Source organism: Helianthus annuus, chromosome 14 (assembly GCF_002127325.2).
Source record: "Helianthus annuus cultivar XRQ/B chromosome 14, HanXRQr2.0-SUNRISE, whole genome shotgun sequence".
In the NCBI taxonomy this organism is placed as follows: Eukaryota; Viridiplantae; Streptophyta; class Magnoliopsida; order Asterales; family Asteraceae; genus Helianthus; species Helianthus annuus.
Genome location: NC_035446.2, coordinates 103,251,172 through 103,263,200, shown reverse-complemented (window position 1 = coordinate 103,263,200; position 12,029 = coordinate 103,251,172).

The following is a 12,029-nucleotide window of genomic DNA, read 5'->3' as shown; positions in this document are numbered from 1 at the left end:
TAGGATTTGAATTTGTTGCTTTTGAAAGAGGATCCTTGGTTTTCTTGTTTTGAGGATCCTACTTGTCTCTCCTGGATCCTCTTGTCATCCTCTAGCCGGATGAATCTGAGTGCCCGAGTCCTTACTTCGTCTAGGTTCCTGCATGGTGTCATAACAAGATCATCATAGAACAATGAATCCTTAAGCAATCCCATTTTGAAAGCCTCAACAGCTGTGGCCACATCCAAGTTGGGAATGTCCAAGGATTCTTTACTAAATTTGGTTATATAATCCCTTAATGATTCATTATGACCCTGAGTTATCCTATATAAATCACTAGTCAATCGTTCAAATTTTCTGCTACAAGAAAATTCATTATTGAATAAGTTAACTAAATTAGCAAACGAAGTAATAGAGTAAGGGGGAAGACTTAGCAGCCATTTAAGAGCTGATCCAGTAAGAGTGGAACCAAATCCCTTGCATAGGCATGCTTCCTTTAACCTTTCCGGAATTGGATTGATCCCCATCCTCTACCTGTATTGTGCTATGTGTTCCTCAGGATCAGTTGTACCATCATACAGCTTCATAGTAGGAATATGGAATCTTTTGGGTATCTCAGCATCACAAATTGGTGGTGCAAAATGAGATACCTTATGGCTTCCATCTGCAATCTCCGGGTTAGGTTTGACTACCCCTGGAACACTTGAAATCATATCCTTCAGTTTCTGCAGTTCTCTGGCCATAGCATGGTTGATACCTGTATCCTGCATGAATCCATGGTTAGTGGTAAGAGAATTATTAAAAGTGTTACCTCCCATCGGGTTCAAGTTAGGAACATTGGATGTGAATCCGTATTGCTGGGATTCTGGGATAATGGAGGGACCAGTGGAAGCAATGGTCTGCATCGGAATAAAATCTCCTAGATGGACATCTGAACTTCCTGTCTGCAAACTCTTCGAGGATCCTGGTATCTGGAGGGATCCTTGAAACTGGGATGATCCTGGGATGAGAAAGGATCCTTGACCCTGGGATAATCCTGGAACCAAGGAGGATCCTTGAACCTGGGATGATCCTGGAATAAAGGAGGATCCTTGAAATTGCTGCGCTCCTGAGTAGGCTCCTGAATTCATGAAGGATCCCATATGCTGAGTATAGGATCCTGCCGGCTGGAAATATGATCCTGATGCCTGAGTCACTGTTGATGAGCCGAAATGTACTCCTCTTGGTCCACCCACATGTTGAATGTCTGGGATCTCTGATGGTTGAGAAGTAATCATCGGAGTACAAAATTCAAAGATTTGGGCATCAGTGGGGAATGATCCTCCGCCGTTTTCTTTTGTCTTTTGAGATCTCCGATTTCCTTGAGGATACTGTCATTAGTTTCATCCTGCTGCTGCATACGATCCCTCATCTGCAAAATCAAAGTAAATATATCACTAGTACTGGGAGCAGAAGAAGTTAGAGCAGAAGAAGATGAAGGTTTAGAGAAAATAGGAGTTGGTCTCTTCTCAACATTTTTCTGAGATCCAGCTGGTGGTGGCGGCAAAGGTGGAGTGCCCTGAGATGAGTTGACTGCAGATATCGCTGTGGAGGTATTTTTCAACGATGAAGCCATGCAACGCTCCAGAATGATCACTAACAGAAAAACTTTCTTATGAATGAAGCACCAATTGCCCCACGGTGGGCGCCAAACTGTTTTGGTCAAAAATCACACAAGGATTATGCAACCAAACTCTTTGTAAACGGGGAATGATGCTTGGTATGATGAACAAAGATAAGGATCACTTAAATGAAAATTGCACAAATGACACAAGGATTTATACGAGGAAAAAGCCCTTGATCAATGAATGATCTCCGGCATAAAAAACCTCGGGTGATGGAAACTACCGATCACCAAACTTCAATATAACAAACAATGTTTACAACTTTGGATGGTAACGAGCTAGGTACAAGGATCACTATAGTATCGTATGCTAGAGCGTGTGAGAAAATGTGTTGTGTCCTCCGAATGCTGTAGAGTGCCATTTATATAAGCGTGTGTGGTTGAATTTTAGGCAAGTCACCTAACTAATAGCTCGTTACCCCTTTAGAAATAGAAGTAAATTTAGCCTAACTAATTGCCCGTAATTTGCGCTAAGTTTCCATATTCTCCACAACGTCTATTTCCGGTGATGTATGTGCAAGATTTACGCGAAAGATTCCTTAATAACGTTGCCAAGACCAGGTCCAACTCGTAATCCCTGCAAAACAACATTAAATTCAAAGAGAACAATCGTTAGTGTGAGGATCCTTAGGATGATCCATGATCCTGATCCTGAAGCTCTTCTGAGGATCACTATCTACCAAAGAAACAAGGATCACTCGTTAGGATATCATGTAAGGATCACAGGTCATTAAGATCCTGCCCTAACAGTATGAAAATACCCTTTCGCGAGAGAGGGTGATCAATCCTCATATACCTTTAGGATCCAGGATATAGCCAACAATAACGAAATTGTCAGTCACTTTTACATGGACTGGTCCCGCTATCTTGAACTATCCCTAGATAACTTGCGCTCCAGGCACGGTGTTTAAACCCAATTCGAGATAAAGGTGAATACCTTTAAACCTGTGAATGGATCAGGATCCTTTAAACGTGAGAGAGGGGGCCAATCCTCTAATCTTTCGAAGTATCCTGAGTGTGTATCCTGGAGCTATATCCCGAAGCATATACTGCAAAACAACCGTAAACTAAGGTGGGTGTTAGCCTAGCTAACACCCCTCTAACGCTTAAGTCAGTATTGGGATCAAAAGAATAAATAATATCAAATATATATTAAAAGAGATGGAACTCATACCATTCTGAATTAGAAATTAAATTCTAAACTCACTTGAAATAGAGCTTTAGATGTGTAGCATTCCAGGATCTTGGTAGCATATCCCCCTCCATATTCTTGAGTCGGTATGCTCCTTTCCCTGATTCTGATTCAATCTCATAGGGTCCTTCCCGCTTTGGAGCCAACTTTCCATCAGCAGGATTTGTAGTATTCTGAAAAGCCTTCCTTAATACCCAATCTCCCACCTGAAATCTTCTAGTCCTTATATTCTTGATGTATGCTCTGGATATCCTCTGTTGATATGCTGCCATCCTTAGCTTTGCTGCATCCCTTGTTTCATCAATAGTATCCAATTCCTCACAAAGGGCTTCAGGATTCTTCTCAGGATCCCGGAGATTGGATCTTGTCGTAGGTATCACCATTTCTGTTGGGATCACCGCTTCTGCTCCAAATACTAAGGAAAATGGGTTTGACCAGTTGCACTTTTCACCGTCGTTCTATCAGCCCATAAAACAAAGGGTAATTCTTCTGCCTATCTTCCCTTCTTAGCTCCAAGCATTTTCTTCAAATTGTTGACAATTATCTTGTTTGAGGATTCGGCTTGTCCATTTGCTTGAGGATGTACCGGTGTGGATGTGATCATTTTAATTCCCCAACTCTTGCAAAAGTCAGTTGTTCTTTTACTTATAAACTGAGAACTATTGTCACAAATTATCTCAGCTGGTACTCCAAATCTAGTCAGGATATTCCTTTTAATGAAGGATACTACTTCTTGGTCTCTAACTTGAACAAATGCTTCAGCTTCCACCCACTTAGAGAAATAATCAGTCATTGCCAGCATGAAGACTTTTCCTCCTGGAGCCTTTGGCAATTTTCCTACTATATCCATCCCCCACTTCATGAATGGCCAAGGGGAAGCGATAGGATAAAGTGGCTCAGCAGGTTGATGTAATATATTACTGTGTCTCTGACATGCATCACATCTTCGAGCATATTTTGTAGCATCTCCCCTCATCGTCGGCCAATAGTATCCTGTTCTTAATACCTTCGAGAATAACGACCTGCCCCCAGTGTGGTTACCACAATCCCCTTCATGTATATCCTGAAGCACTTCTTGGGTTTCGGGATCCTCCAAGCACCTCAGATATGGTCCTGCAAGAGATTTCTTATATAGAACCTTATTCATAATAGTGAATCGTGATACCTTCATTCTAAAGGCCTTAGGACTTTCATCCTTCGGGATGTGTCCTTCCTTGAGATATCTCACGATTGGAGCCGTCCAGGACTTAGGATCCTCCTCGGGATACTCATCATCAGGATCCTGAATACTTGCTACTTTCTTGTCCTGAAATTTAAGAAGATCCGTCCCAGGATACAGAATATGTAATATTGGTATTTGGGTTCCCTCTGGTATCCTGACTGATGATCCTGGATTCGCCAATGCATCAGCTTCAGCATTATCCTCTCTCGGTACCTGTTCAAGTGTAAAAACATCGAAATATCCTGCTAATTTCCTAAGAATTTCGAGATACTCGATCAACTTCTCACCTTTAATTGCATAGGTCCTGTTTTGGTCAAAAATCAAGCAAAGATAATGCAACCAAATCTTTTGTTGTGAGGTGTGATGCTTGAATCAATGAACAATACTAAGGATAACAATCAAACGTAATGAACAAATGACACAAGGATTTATACGAGGAAAAAGCCCTTGATCAAGAGTTGATCTCCGGCATAAAAAACCTCGGGTTATGGAAACTACCGATCACCAACTAAGATTAAACAATAAAAGATTACAACTCGGGATGATAACAAGCTTGTTACAAGGATCACTAGTGTGTAATGTGCAAAAATGTGTATGAAATCTCCAAGTAATGTTCGAGAGCCAACTGAGAGCAGTTATAAGTGTGTGTGTGTATGCCGAATATAGAAAAAGTGTTCTACTCAAGCTTGTTATCCCCATTTTAAATTAGAAATACTACGTTAAAAAACAATCCGACAATTACGCAAACTCCCCACGATCTCCATAACGTCCATGAGAATTTAGCACGTGTGGAATATTAAGGGAATATGCTCCAGGAACTTCGGTAAGACTTGGTCCATGCTTCAGCTCCTGCAAAACAACTTCACATTCGAAATAGATAACCGTTAGTGTGAGGATAACAATAATGATCCTAAATCTTGATCCTGCAATACTCCCTGAGGAACACTAATTCAAACAGAATTAAGAATCTTTGATCCCGGCAGCACTTGAGGATCCATGATCCTTAGGATTATAAAATCCTCCCCTAACAATTGCCCCCAAAATATAAGGAGTGAAATGCAAATTTCCGAGTTATATTTTCTTGATCCTATCCGTAACAAACTAACGGATATATAGTCGTTAGGATAGAACTATCCGTTACAAATCCGACGTCACCTGAAATGACATCCCTGCAAAATCATGATTATAAATTCAAGTTAGAGATAAGGGTTGAGGAGCATTTAAATTCGTGCGTTACATCCTTTAAATCCTCATCCGATGATCAAACAGGTACTTCTTCCTCTCCTTTTCTCTTCTCATTCCTACTCTATTCCTTCTTTTCTCGTAATCATAATGAAGCTACGATCATCCCCTGCTAAGGATCATCATAAAGAAGATTCATTGCAAGGTCAGGGGATCATCAAGGACTCCCCGAAGGAACGATGCTGCTTTACTGATCCCGAAATCGATAGAATTCGCCATCGCTTTCCGGCGGACTCTGTTTTAAAACACTTTGATCCCACAACCCTGAGCGACTTTGTTTCTGAATCCTGGGTTACCTTTCCAGTCACCCCGTTTATGATAGGATACACCTATCCTTTTCCTGCCTTTACCCAGTCTTTCTTCTCTCTTACCGGCATCTCCTACGTCCAGGCAATGCCTATGATTTGGAGGGTTCTGCACACCTTCGAAAGGATCATAAAGCAGGAGGGCATAGAACTAGGGATGTCCGAACTTGCTGAACTGTACAAGCTTGTAAGCCATGGTTCACACCGATTTTTATTCAAACATAAGCCTGGTGAACCTCATCCAATTCTAAAAACCACCAAAAATGATACCAACTAGAAGAAGCGATTCTTCTTTATCAGGAGGGATTCCATCCCAAATGGGAGGGATCTTCCTAGAGAATGGGCCACCCATGGTAGGATAAAGGATCCTTAAAGAAGGATCATAGGATAACCCTGGTCGTATAAGGATAACTGATTTCTTCTTTGTTGTTTGCAGCGATTTCCGTCTCTCACCTCATTCCATCACCTGCAATGAAGGAAAGGATCACCGCCTTCTGGAGTCTTGATCCTGCGATAAGATCATTCCAAGCAATCATCAAGGATTCTCAAGAAGTATCCTCAGGCTCTGTCACGATGTCAAGTAAGTATCCATGCTTATATGTAGTTAAATATTTTAAATAGAACAAGAATACTTATCTGTTGTTTTGAATTGATAGGCGCTGGAAAATCATCCAAGTCTGCCTCTCGCTTCAGCGTTAGTGATCTCAGCAACGTTGGTCCCCGATCCGCAAAAAAGAAAGCTACTGCTAGCCCGAGCACAATAATCCCCAAGCCCGTGACCTCCAAAGGAGGAAAGAAAAGAAAGGCCACCGAAGCTGAAGATCTTGACGGGTTGTCCCTCATCCGCCATCAATTCGAGGAGTATTTCTCTGAGGTAAGGATCCTGGATCCTGACTGAGTATCCTGCCCAATTAAGGATCATAAGCTCTGAACTTTACTTCGTCTTTTGCAGAAATTTGCCAAAATCCAAGCGCTGTTTGATGCTTATACTGAAGAGACTGAACAAAAGCATTTGGAGTTCCAGAAGATCTGCCAAGCCAAGGATCACACCATCTCCTCCCTTGAAAAAGATCTTAATGTAGCAAAAAGGCAAGCGGCCATGGCACAAATTGATGCAGACCAAGAAAAGCGTGAGATCATAGAGGATGCTAAAGTCTCTGCTGCCATCACTATGTACAAGATAAAACTGCAGATGGCCCAAGAAGATGAGGATCCTGACTTCGACAGGAGCACCTGGGACAAGGAGGGCTGGAAGGCAAAATTGGCGGAGCTGGAGGATGAGGAGGAGGCTACCGAGGTCCTGGCAATCGAGGCAAGTGGCAGCGGGAAGGATAAAGCTGAAGGTGATGTTGGTGGAGATGCGGCCAAAGTGTGAGCTGCAAGGATGGGCGATGATGGACATTTTTAGACACAGCCGGAGCCCATTTTTTAGAATTTGGTAGTTTTTTGGTTATGATGTTTTGAAACAATATTGGGTTGTACTTGAACAATAGCTTTTAGGTTTGTGGATCATGGATCCTTGGACAATAGGTAGGATAATAGGTGGTGGATGGATCCTCTATTTGGGGGATGAAGCCACTTGTTATCCTGCCGACTTTTATTTCCTGCACTCTTATGACCAGTTAAACAATGGACACCCTTTGCCAACCCAAGTGGACGTGCCACGTATTGCTGGTAGAAACTTGGGATAGCAATTTTGACAACCTTAAAAGGGTTTAAATTTGTGAATAAATAAAACTTTAACTTTTTGGCTATTTTTCGTGTTGTTGTCCTTGTGAATTCTTTACTTTCCAACTGATGTTATATATTTTGTTTGAATTCATTAAGTAAAGAAGAAAAATAGAACAAATTATGTTTCAAAAGTTTTAGGATATGATCAAGGATCAAATATCCTAAAGTCGATAAGTTTAGAAAAGTTATGCAACTTAAGGATCATTAGTTCTGTTGTCAAAAAATAAGGGTCACTTATATAGACAAAATCAAAATGAACAAGGATCATACCTATGAATCCAAGTTAGGATCCTAACTCCTTAACAATTATAATCAGGTTAATCAAAAGACAAACCTTAGTAGAAGGAAAGGATCAAGGATCCTTGCTTGTTTAGCTTCAAAAACCTGAAATAGAATATAACTTGGGACTAAGCCAATATAAGAGAAAAGTTAGTAAATGGGGACAAGCCCAACAATTCTGGGGACAAGCCCAATATACTGGGGACAAGCCCAAAGGATAACTGGAGACAAGCCCAAAGGATAACTGGGGACAAGCCCAAAGGATAACTGGGGACAAGTCCAAAGGATAACTGGGGACAAGCCCAAAGGATAACTGGGGACAAGCCCAAAGGACCTTGTGTAAACTGGAGTATGGCCCTCACTGGCGACTATCCAAACTTTATGACATGAAAATTCCAAAACCTTAGCTAACGTGAAAACATTAGAAACCTTAGGAACGGATGTATGGTACGTCTACCATTATACGTAGGATCCAGGATACAGCCAGTACAATGAAATTGTCAGCCCCTAAAGCGAGTACTGGTCCCATTGCCATGAACTGTACCAGGATCATCGTGCGCTACTGGCGATACTGGGGACAGGCCCAAACTGGGGTCAAGCCCAAAGAACTAGGGTCAAGCCCAAATAACTGGGGTCAAGCCCAAAGAACTGGGGTCAAGCCCAAATAACTTGATATTTCTGTGGAGACCTATCCTCTGCTAAGGATACCCAAACCTTCTGCAAAACTTAGAAACAAGTGAATGGAGGATAAAGAATCCAGGATCCTTATCCTTATATACATGATATTTGAAGAGTTAAACAGTTTGAGATCAAATTATTACCATAACGAGGATCCTTCGTTCTACAAGGATCCTTCAAGGATCATTGTCGGCTAAAGATCATGGATCCTTATCACATGAAATATTTTTTCAAGTGGACAGAATTCCAAGCTCTTGGCAGCAAATCACCTTCCATTGTTAGCAACCGATATGCCCCCTTTCCTATTTCAGCTTCAATCAAATAAGGACCTTCCCACTTTGGTGCCACCTTTCCATCAGCGGGATTGGTAGTATTCTGAAATGCTTTCCTCAGTACCATATCACCAACTTGGAATTTCCTGATCTTGACATTCTTATTGTAAGCTCCAGCCATCCTTTGTTGATAACTGGCCATCCTTATCCTTGCCAAATCCCTGAGTTCTTCAATAGTATCCAGGTCTTGAACCAAGTTTTCAGCATTTCCTTCAGGATCACGGATGCTTGTTCTTGCAGTAGGAACCACCATTTCTGTAGGGATCACTGATTCTGCTCCAAATACTGTTGGTGCATGTTTTGTGACAACAGCTTAATAGTTTGTTTATTTAGTCTTTGGATATTTTGTATTGGGCTTAGCATATTGGTTAGGGAGTTATTTAGTGTTATGGGCTAGGAGAATGGCCTGGCCCAGACCAAAGCCCATGTGCAAAGCTTGTCCTATAAATACAAAGCTTAGCATTAGGGTTTAGGTTATCCATTGAAGACATTTGAGACATTGAGAGAGAGTTGAGAGAAATCTACAGAGATTGGTTGAGAGATTTCTTGGGTCTTGAATTGATTGTAAAATTCGTGTTGGATAATCAATAGAAGACCGGATTGAAAGTGTATTGTGTTCTTGATTCTTGTTCTACTCGTTTTTCTGTGAAATCTAATCTAGGGGATTCCGCACTCTAGGTTAGATCAACGATTCTGTTACGATCCGCACGCGTTACAGGACTTACAATTGGTATCAGAGCGTTTGGCTCTTGTGTTGCTAGGTTCAGAGTCGTTTTCTGCAGAAAAATCGAAGATTTGGACGTTTTTACGGCTGTTCTAGGGTTCTGCTGGTGTTTTCGGATAAACTGCTTGCATTTCGGACCATTACTGATAGAAATCTTGCATTTCTGATCAATTTCGGACTAGAAACAAGCATTTCGGACCAGAATACTTGCATTTCGGATAGAAAACAAGCAATTACGGACCCTTTCGGATCTTCAGATAAGCATTTCGGATTGGACTGATCCATTTCGGACCAGAACAACCCATTTCGGATCTGAAGTCAACCATTTCGGGTCAGAAATCAACCATTTCGGATAAAACACTTGCATTTCGGATCAGTTAAAGTGCATTTCGGATCAGTTAAAGTGCATTTCGGATCAGTTAAAGTGCATTTCGGATAAAACACTTGCATTTCGGACCAAACAACATCATTTCGGACAAAAAGAGTTCATTTCGGACAAGGTGGAATTTTTCTTGGCTTGCGTAAGAAAAATTTCACTGTTTGGTGTTTAGAGAACTATCTGTAACTCATCTGGACGAACCGTTTGCACCGTTGGGATCCTTAGATTTTTAGGACAAATAAAAAGGATAATCCCCTACGGTATAATAGGTTTTTGACATTATATATCACTGGAATCGTAATTTCGAGACGAATCTAACGGTATAATTTGGTAAAAACAGTTTTCGGAAAATATTTTGTACGGTTTCATCAGTTCGCTTACGATAAAAGCTTAGTAGAGAAGTTAGAATTGGATTTTGACTCAGGTTACCAAAATTCATTTAAAACTTTTACGCTGCGAAATGGCTAAGAAGGATAATGGAAGTGAGGTTGCTAAGAACTGGCCAAAGCTTGCAAATGTCAAAGAATATGCTGACTGGAAAGAGAAGTTTGAGGCATTTGTGAAAAGTGAAGATACGAGAATGTGGAGCTGTATGATAGATGGTTATGTTGCTCCTACACGTCGTGTTGAAGGAAGAGTAAAAGTGATTTTTTATGAGAAGATGGATGAATCTGAGAAACAACTGGTTGATGCTGAGAAGAAAGCTTTCGCAGCAATAAAGATGTCCTTGCCTGAGAATGTTAAACATACTTTCAAGACGTATGGGACTTCTAGAGAGCTGTGGGAAGCTTTGGAAAAACGTTATCAGATCTCATCAAAAGTGAATACTTGTGATCAAGCATTGGTTGCTGAGTTTGCAGCTGTGAAGATAGGAGAAGTAGCTGCTGAGGTTGAAAAGATGAAAGCTGATAAGGAAACTGCTGAGAAGAAGGATGCAGAAGTTTCAAAGGGCTTGAAAGATGTGAATGAACTTGCAACAGAGGTGAAGGTAACATCAGAACCTGTAAGTCATACATGTCTTAATTGCACTGAACTACAGGGTAAAGTTGACAGACTATCGGAGCAAAACAAAATTCAGTTAGCTGAATTGCAAAAGTTAAAAGAGTCAAATGTTCTTTTGATTAAACGAGAGTCAAATTGTTTAAATAAACTCAAATCAACTGAACAAGAAATTAGCAGTCTAACAAGCAAAGTCAATGAACTGTTACAGGTCATTGATTTGGCTCGTGAAACTGTGAAAGAAAAGACTAACGAGCTTTCAGAAAAGTGCACAGAATTGGCTGATGCACAAGCCAAAATTGTAGAACTTCAAGGGAAGTTACACAATTTTGGGAATTCTTCGTTAGTCAGAACTCAAATTCAAAAGGGTTTAAAAAAGAGTAATGATAAAACAGGGGTGGGGTATGCAAAAGCTTCATCTTCTGGAAATCAAAAATACTCATTTTACCAACTGAAGATGAGCTAGCTGATTTTGTTTCCACTGCACAAGTAGTAGTGGATCCGATAGCTGTGGACTTGCCAAATAGTCCAGTTTCTTTGAAAGAATCTGTTGGGTCTAACAGTACACCTCATAAAGTGGATGAGGATACTGAAGACGAAAAGATCAAAACATTTAAAAAGGGATCAAATAAAAAGAAAAGTCGTAAGCAAAGATCCTGTTTTAAATGTCACAACAAAGGACACGTGGCAAGTTGTTGTCCTTTGAAGAAAGGCAAACAAAAGGTTGAAGAGGTTCAGGATGGGAATCAGGTTGGTTCAAGTAATGATGTCAAAACAAGTTGTGAGACAAAGAAACCTGAATCTCAATCTAAACCCTCAACTTCGAAAAGATTTGATAGACCATGAAGTATTTCTCCACAGTTTAGTCATCATAATGGTAAATCAAATCGTTTTCAAAGTCAAAATAGAAATTTTGGACATCAAAATCGATTCCAAACTGCTGGTAATCGAAATTTTCAACAAAGAAATGAACATAGGGGTTTTAGTAACTCGAATGTTCAACCACATCCAAAATTTTTCCAAAACTCATGGTATAATAATGGGAGGAGAAGGTATCAAGATAATAATTTCCAAAGGTCAGAAAATCCGAGAGGTTATTGGAACTCTCGCAATCAAAGACCTAGTGGAAATTACCAATCTTGTTCTATAACGGGTAACCAATCCAAGACTCCATTGGGGAGTGATGGATATTGATGGATGTTCCTGTATTGGATGAATACGGAAAACCCAAGACCATCAGGGCTTGGGTTCTCAAAACTAACTGAGTTATTGAGTGAATGCAGGATAACCAAGAAGGACTGTTG